Here is a 9,894-nt window from a genome sequence, read left to right as displayed (position 1 = left end):
TCTTCAATTTTCCTTGATATATGACTTCTAATTAATCCATTTTTGATTATGATTTTCCATGTTTCACTGACTTTAGCAAATAGGGTGTATACCATTATAACTATTTTCTAATATTTTCTCCTCTGAAGAGATGTTAGACATCGAAATCCTATAGGATAAGGAGTTATAATATTTCAAATGTATTCTTAGTCTTACTTAGAATAATAAAAATCTTTGATATGAAAAAAAGGTTTTTTGATTTCATTGAAGCACTATAATTTGTTATACACACACACACACACACACACACACACACACACACACACACACACATATATATATATATATATGTATATATGTACATATACACATATATATGTACATATACGTATATATATGTACATATGTTTTGAGAAAAATAGAAAAACCGAATGAAATTATTAAAATAATCAACGTTTCGTCCTTATTTCAGAGGACATCTTCAGGATATTAAAGTAAAAATGCACGAAAAGAAAAAGTCATAGATCATACGAAAAAGAGAAACAGTTTTTGAATCCTACCCATGTCGGGAAGGACAAACACATGGGTAGGATTCAAAAACTGTTCTCTTTTTCGTACGATCTATGACTTTTTCTTTTCTTGCATTTTTACTTCAATATCCTGAAGATGTCCTCTGAAATAAGGACGAAACGTTGATTATTTTAATAATTTCATTCGGTTTTTCTATTTTTCTCAAAACAAAGCGGAAACCTCCGCTGGTATTTTTATTTTTATTTTTTATACATATGTACATATACACACACACATATATATCTACATATACACACACATATATATACATATATACACACACATACGCACACACACACACACACACACACACACACACACACACACACACACACACACACATGTCTTGATTTAATAAAGTGAAACTGCATGGCCGGCTTCACAATTATACCTTAAGTTGCTTCAGAGTTAGTTTATCCGTTACATCTCCGCATTGTTCAGCTTTTTATAAACTTCAATTTCTTTTTATGAAAAATAAAATAAAGAAAAAAAATAACAAGAAATAAAAAAAGAAAAGAATACAAGAAAAATAATCTGTAAAAAAAAGAACGAAGATTGAAAGAAAGGGAGAATAAAAAAGAAGACCAAGCGAAAAAAAAAAGAAGAAAGACGGAAAGAACGAACCAATGAATTAATCGAACATTTCAGAAGAAGAAAAAAAGAAAAGTTTGATGGAAATAATAGACAAAAAGAAAGAAAAAAGAAAGAAAGAAGCAAAAGAGGATAAAAGATAAAAAAAAATAACAAAGTAAACTCAATCGCCATTCCACCCCCCTTTCCCACTATTAAAACGTTGCAAACGTCATCCTTCAAAAAATACGTCCTTTATGAAATAAAGTCGGCCGACAATCGGAATGCTATTAATACGTCTTTTCTCGATGCTTATTTTTTTTTTTCGCCGTATTAATGAGACTGGCCAACAAGTGAACATTAGTCGTCAGGGCGGAACAGACCCCTCCACCTTCACATCCCTACGCACTCCGTGCATACACGCACAAAATCGTCACCTACAGCGCCACCTAGCGTTTCTATATTATTTCGGTGGGATAAGGGAGAGAGACCTGACAATTACTTGCCGTTCCGCTCTTTTGGCCCGTGTTATTTATTTCTTTTCGGCCATTCGTTTTACGAACGGCTTTTCTTGACTAACGAACGCCAAAAGTATCCGTTCCTTCCTTTTTTTTCGTCGTATGCCTCCCCTCACTCCCCTCTCTCTCTCTCTCTCTCCCTCTCTCTCTCTCTCTCTCTCTCTATATATATATATATATATATATATAGTGATGAAAAACCGGACTATTAAAGTCTATTATATATATATATATATATATATATATATATATATATATATATATATATATATATATATATATATATATATATATAGTAATTTATAAAATATATATGGCGATTAAGCTACACTGAATATTCTGCGTTTCATCCAACTATAGGATTCGTCAGGCTTAATCGCCATATATATTTTATAAATTACTATATATATATATATATATATATATATATATATATATATATATATATATATATATTTATTTACCAGTGATGAAAAAACCGGACTAGAGTGCTCAATGTGTAGCCAGAGTAGTATATAAGAAATTTATCACTGTGAGTCCAGAATGAGTTTACATAGACGATGCTAGTTGGATATTTCCTCTCTTTGAGGATCTTCCTCTAGTTGAAACAATATGTAAACTCATTCTGAACTCACAGTAATAAATTTCTTATATATATATATATATATATATATATATATATATATATATATATATATATATATGTAGTCATCGACATACAGTGCTGTTTCGTTGTATCACAACTCATCAGTGCTACTAAACTAGCATCTCTCCAAAGCCGAGGATTAAACATAGAACCATCGCATTGACAGTCGGCAGTTATATATATATATATATATATATATATATATATATATATATATATATATATATATATATATATATATATATATATATATATATATATATATATACTAGCTGTACCCTGCCACGCGTCGCTGTGGCTCAAATTGGCGCAATGGAAAAAGTTCCAAAATGAGAAAAAGCATAGGTTATAATTTGTTGTTCCATTTTCTTAGCTGATGTAGAGATTTTCTGGTTTGGTGACTCTTGAATATGTAACATAAATTATCCATGTGAAAAAACAGTCAGTGTGTAGTTGTAAGCCACACAATTGTAAAGATTGTTCCCTGTGCTTTGTTGATGGTTTTGCAAACGACAATAAAATTGGAAAGTGCAATTTCCTAAAGTGTAATGATGTATCCGGTGGAATCATAGGAATGCATGGAATGAAGATATATTCATCTGTAAAACGTCCTGTTAAGATTGTTGTTTCTATGATATTGTTTGCTAATTTTTTTTAGTGCAAGCCATGTGCCTTTGCAAAGCTTGGATTGGTTTATATTTCACAGCATGATAATTAGTACGCCAAATTTCAGTTGCAATACATGCGGTGGCATCCCTGGCAAATATAGCTGTTGAATAATCAACCACTTTATCTGCTTTCACAACAGTGTCGATGGATTTGTATTTGACTACCTCACTTGGAATTTTACATTGAATAATAGCGTGGACGTCTTTGTATTGACCTGCGAGAATAGCTCGTTCACTAAGTCAAGAGGAATTCTTATAATTTGAATATCTGCAAAAACCTTTTAAACTAACTCTTCTTTTGATGCAATAAAATTACAGAAGTTAAAAGTCAAAGTTGCTCTTATCTCTGATCAGCTGGCACTTTTCCGTACCCAATTTCCCACAAGTAATGCAAACATTTATGTGCGGATCGAACAGTCTGCAACTGGACATGCATATTTTGAGTTAAGTTTAATGTCTTCACATGGAACAAAAAAGTAGAGTATTTGAGGCAAGCACTTATTTCATCTGCTGGTGTTGATTGAAGAATAACAGGTAACATTTGTCTGAAATCTCCTGCAAGCAATATTACTGCATTCCCAGATGGTCTGACATTGCCATGCAAATCTTGCAAGGATCGACCAAGAGCCTCGAGTGATTTTTTGCGTACTATTGTGCATTCATCCTAAACAATAAGTTTGCATTTCTGCAATATTTTTCCCCATATTGGATGTTTTGGAGATGTTGAACATGAAATTTTTGAAAAATTGAATGTTTCAAAGTAGAATAAATAATTCTTCTACTTGGCAGCAAGGTTGCAGGTATTCCTCATGCAGCAAGGGCTAAGGCTATGTCATTTTGTTACCAAATGGCTGCCGAAATCAATTTAATTAGAAAGGTTTTACCAGTTACTTCTGGTGTTGTTCTAGGTAGCAGTAATTTCCAAATAACTTCTATTCTCACAGTCAGTAAATTAGGTGACTAAAATAGGATTTATCCATGTTTTGACAATGCCTTATTCACTGTAATTAATTTAGGAGACTAAAATAGGATGAGGGATTAGATAGAGGGGAAGATATATTGATAGAAAAGCGAAAGTGAGAGGAAAATAGAGAAAGAGGAGGAGATAGCGAGAGATAAAGGGATTGATAGATAGTCAGAGAGAGGGGGAGAGTTAGAAACAGAGAGGGCGAGACAGAGGAAAGGAGAAAGAGATAGAGGGAGTTAGAGAGAGAAAGGGGCTCAAAGAGAGATGGAGAGGATGATGTAGAGAGAAAGATAGAGGGAAAGGGAGAGATGGATAGAGAGATATATTAAGAGAGGAAGAGAGGGAGGGGGAGAAACAGAAGGTGAACTACACTTCACCGTTTTTGTCCTCGTTCAATAGAGAAGAAATCTTTCGAGACTGAGGCAATTTTAATTTTTTGTTAATATCCAGAGTACCCTTTTTTTCGGGGGCTAGATTTTTCACACATTAGAAACCGACCGGGTTATCTGTACTTTCACCTAGCAAATTAATAAAAGAAAAAGATATTGTAAAATTTGAATTTAGTGTGAAAATGCTATTTTAAAAAATAGCACGATAACATAAGTGCATAAGTGCCACTTCATGCACTCCTTGGGCGTCGAGTTCCATGGCGACCAGCATAATTATTTAATGGTTGCTCCCTTAGCCCCCCCCCTAGTCAAGGCTAATGCATGCGCACGTAACATTTTTTATTTACTGATGTTGGCTTAGTAACTAAACGATTTATTGATAATTTCGTAACCCTTAAGCGCATGCCGGAAGATTTAAATTGGTTCATTATTGTTGTAATGAAAAAAAAAAGTTTCATTCAACACAGAACCAAAAACACATATTAATGATAAATGATTAATTATTCTATTCATTGAAATTTACTAATTTTTAAATAAAAAAGTAAAAAAAGTTAATAAAAAATAGTTGCTTATATGCGCAAAAGTGAGAAATTGTTTTAATCATTTAAAAAATTTGGTATTTTTTTTTTTTAGATTAGGTTCACCTTATAATCACCCCCAACCTCCTTATCTTAAGAACAGCTTGCAGAATAAACACCATTTTTGGAGTGGTGGGGGTGAAAAATATTTGTAAAATTTAACTGATATTTGTTCTCAGCATACCCACCCGAAAATACTATTAAAAAAAGGGGAGGGGTTCAGTGCCCGTTGCAGAGAAGTAGATTTATTTATCAATAAAAGTCGTCATTTAAAAAAGAAAATTGTGGAGGTAGACCTAAATGTAAATATTTATCCAAAAAATTATCCACTCATGTAAATTAAAAATCTCTGCAAAAGTGAGAAATAATCAATACATGGTTTAGTTTTTTTTTTTAATATTCGTGAAAAGTATTTACGTAAGTAAATACATGAATTACAAATGTTTGTAAAAGTGAGAAATTATTAATAAATGTTTAGTAACTTTTTTCTTTTAATATTCATAAAGAGTAAAACTTTTTTTCCAAATTCATGAAAAGAGTTAAGCCAACGTAAATAAATAAATTCTTGTAAAAGTGACAAATTCAGGTTTAGTTACTGTTTTTATTCATGAAAAGAGTTAAGCCAACGTAAATAAATAACGTTTGTAAAAGTGCGAAAGGCAACGTAAGTAAATAAATGATAAATGTTACGTGCGCATACGTTATCCTTGACTAAGGGGGGCTAAGGGAGCGACCATTAAATAATTCTGTTGGCCGCCATAGAACTCAGCATCCAAGGAGAACCCCACTTTATTTTAAATATTTATTTTCCAAATGACTGTTTGAATAAATCAATAATGAATAAAATGGTGCTTCTACCCTTTATTGCCGAAATTGGAGACGCCATTTTTTTCACGCACTTGCTATCCAAATCTAGGGGAGACATCATTATATGGCCGAACGATTGCTTCCGGAAAGGGAAAGAATAAATTTACCAAAATTAACATTTATTACTTCCGGAAACGTTAAATTAAACTAAAATTATCATTTATTACTTCCAGAAACTTGGTGAACCGATATTACTGGAGAAAATGAATCTTGACAATTTAAAAGAATGTTTAAAATTATTTATTTGTTCGAAAAAAAAAACAAAAAAATTAAACTTCCTGAAAGAACTATGAAAAAAAGTAAATAAATAAAGTGAAAAAGAACATATATCCATAATTGTTTAATTGGAAATGTTTCGATTTAATTAATGAGAACGGGAAAATTTTTTATGGAACATTTTTTTTAAACAGAAAATTGAAATGACATATTCATAATTATTTAAACTGGGCGAGCGCCATTTGAAAACCAAAACAAAACCAAAACATTTATTAGTTTTTTTGTTTGTTTATTTTTTCGTTTGTGCGTGTGTGTGTGTGTGTGTGTGTGTGTGTGTGTGTGTGTGTGTGTTTCGAACAAATAAATAATTTTATACATTTTTTTAAATTAAAGCAACTTTGAAAGACCAGCAACATTTAAATACATTTAAATGATTTTTTTTTATTTTTTTATTTTTTTATTTTTTTTTTTACTGTGAATCGAAATATAATCGTAAAACCATTAATTGAAAAGTTTGCGTATAATTTTAAGAAAACAATTTTGAAATGAAAGCAACATTGGACTTTTATAAAATAGTTTTTGGCTGTTGTCTTTTTTTTCTTTTTGAACAAATAAATAATTTTAAAAATTCTTTTGAACTGTCAAGATTTTTTTGTCAAATAAATAAATTTCAAGCAATTTTTGCAATAAATAATAAATAGCAACTTCGTGAATTTTACTACTCGCCCCAGCATATAATAAACACCCTAACCTCCCCATGTTAAAATGGCTTTCGGAATGAAGGCCCCCAACTTCCCATGTTAAGAACGGCTTTCGAGGTTTATGGAAGGGCGTGTTTAATTTAAAAGCCGTTTTAACATGGGGAGGTTAGAGTGTTTATAATACGCTGAGGCATGTCGTAAAAATGAAACAGTTTAGAAAAAGTTAAAACAAACTGTTTTATGTAAGCAATGCCGTGAAAGAAACTAAGCAATTAAAATGAGTGAAAAGCCTTAAGATATTTAAAATTAAAAAAATTGGTAAGATACATAAATGAATTTAAAATTTAAAAAATATAGGATTTATTTTTTTATTTATTTTTTTTGTGCTATTTTTGTAAATCGTATTTCCACCTTTAATTAAAGTTTTATGATATGTTTGTTATTCAATTGTTAGGTTAAAGTACAGAATAGGTACAAAACATCCTCCCTTCCCCATGTTAAGAATGGCTTTTTAAATAATAACGTTATTATTTCAGCACGGATCACTCTCTGCATGAGTACCTTTTTTTTTTTTACTTATCTTGTAATTCAAAAGTAGTTGAAACGGACGTTACCGGAAATAAAACCGGGTAGTCACGCAGAAACGACTTACGAAAAATATTTATATTTTAATTAATATTTTTATAATTCGCAATGTTGAATTATTTTAATAACATGTAAAAATTCATTGACTTTACAGATAGATTTTCTGAAAATTTTCAATTGAATTGGTAATGTAGAAATATGGTTTTATCGATGTTGAACGAACCAAGAATTACATTTATATATATATATATATATATATATATATATATATATATATATATATATATATATATAGTTTAAAATATAATCATCCACTGGCACATGCTGAATCTAGCGAGATAGCTGAATCTCTCTCTCTCTCTCTCTCTCTCTCTCTCTCTCTAGATAGATAGATAGATAGATAGATAGATAGATGGATAGATGGATAGATAGATAGATAGATAGATAGAAATGTTATTAGTTTTACGATACTTTTTGAATTAATTCAATTATTTATACGGAAATGCCTTTTTTGGCTATATATATATATATATATATATATATATATATATATATATATAAAGGCTTCCTTCAGTCTTGACAGACTATTGATATCCACGTCTGAAATTTTTGTGGCAAGAGTTGCGCAACCACAAACCATCCCTCTCCTGAGTCGACATTGTTGAATACCAGTGGCAACTTGAGGTTCAGGACGACTGGAAACAATGCCGAGATAGGCAGAAAGCATACACAGCGCCTAGAATTCCTAAATGGTCACCCATCTTGTACTAGCCAGGATCAACGTTACTTAACTTTGGTGATCTGACGGGAACCAGTGTGTCAACGTGATCATGCCGTATATATATACACAGGATTGGGCATAAGTCCTGTTACAAAATTTTTATGATAATATTAAAATAAATTTACTATTTTCTTGATATTATATAATAATGTAATATATTATTTCTTATTTTTCAGAAACAAAATATACTAATTTTTTACAATGTCTGTTGAATTGAAGAGAAGATTGATCATGAAACATCGTGAGAAGGGCCTGCGTCCACCGGAAATATTCGTTAGCGAAAAACCTCAAAATTAACAGACTGTTTATGCCTTGAAACTTTGTCGACAAGGATCAGGCCGTCTCCACACCTCAAGACCGCCATCAAAAACCCATCAAAAATATCAGGGGAAAATCAGTCGAAATCCAAGAAGAACCCTGTAGACAAATGGTAAAGGAAGCACAAACATCACCAGATTCTGCCTACAGATGTTACCTTATAAACTCCAAAAGTGACAACTTCTTTCTGAACCCACAATTGCAAAGAGACTCATCAGAAGTCGACTCTTGTTAAACCGTATGAGAGAGGGCGCGCTCAATAACATCATCTTCAGTGATGAAAAGTTGGTTTCAGTTCAACAATCCCACAAGCATCAAGTCATGAGGTAATATCTGATAACGTGGGAAAGGTTGTCAGAACTCAGAAACCAGCATCGTTGAGCAGTCTTTTTTTTTTTTTACAAGGAAGTCACAACTTATCAAGACCCGGAGGCCACTCGGGGATAAGGGTTATTGTGTGTACAGTAATCAATGGGATAGTATCGTAGCAATCGCTAGTAATGGAGATCTGATAAAGTGTCTTGCTTAAGAGAGCGGTTCAACAGGAACTTGTTTATGTTGGACTTGAAGACATCCAAGTTGTAGTCAGGTGGGAAACAGGCAAACAGAAGAGAGTTCCACAAGCGTGCACTTCTGAGAAAGAAACTTTGTTCATGGAATCTACGTTTTGATTTAGGCACAGATAAAGAGTGGAGGAAATTACTGACAGTAGTTTCAGCTAGACGGGTGTTTTTTTGTGAAAGATTGGCGGGGGGGGGGCAGAGATTGGAGCTCAGACGAGAACTTCCCATGAAAATAACGATAAAACAACGACAGGCTCGCAACTTCCCTTCTGTGGGAGAGAGGTTGCGGGAAAGAGAAAAGGGCATCCCAAATTAGGCTACGCAGTCTATTTTGTGCTCTGTCAAGGCAGGATCGGCTGTTTTTAGCAGCTCCTGCCCAGATATGGCAGCAGTATTCCATCCTTGGACGGACTTGGCATTTATATAGATAGAGGATTGCATCAGCAGTTTTTCCTCTCTCAAGAAGTCAAGATTAACAAAGAACTTTACATTGAGGATATTCTTGAAGGTACACTGACCCCATGGTGTAATTCTGGTGTAGAGACAACTGTTCGTCCTGAATCTTAACGTTCTTAATTATTCTTTGTGGTCAATTGTGGAGAATGAAGCCTGTTTTACTCTTTGTTAAAATATTGAAACTTTAAAGATAAAATTAAACAGATGCTGAGTGAAAAATACGTTGATTTCCCCAAAAGACTTTGTGACGTAGTAAAGGTTTGAGGGAAACATTTTGAATAATCTTCTGCCGTATTGTTCCTTCAGAATTTGCTAATCATTTTCTGGAATTGGATTTTGTAAGAAAATATTTTGTTGGACATACTTGGCTTTTATACAAATAGAGAATTGCATCATTAGTGAGATATCTTCTGGAGCGGTAGAAGGATCCCACCATTTTCCCAGCGACCTTGGCCACAGACTTGATGTATGTGTTCCATTTCATATCAGGAGTAAAGGTCAACCCCATAAGCTTATCAAAAC

The 9,894-nt window shown here is 32.6% G+C and overlaps 1 pseudogene; it reads right to left on the bottom strand.

Annotated features, from left to right (window-relative positions):
* Positions 1-7,978: 7,978 nt before the first annotated feature.
* On the bottom strand, positions 7,979-8,095 carry LOC145272041 (5S ribosomal RNA; annotated as a pseudogene).
* Positions 8,096-9,894: the final 1,799 nt, after the last annotated feature.

Source organism: Euprymna scolopes, chromosome 46, assembly GCF_053919585.1.
Source record: "Euprymna scolopes isolate OS-2025 chromosome 46, ASM5391958v1, whole genome shotgun sequence".
NCBI lineage: Eukaryota > Metazoa > Mollusca > Cephalopoda > Sepiida > Sepiolidae > Euprymna > Euprymna scolopes.
This window is presented reverse-complemented; position numbering and strand designations above follow the sequence as displayed.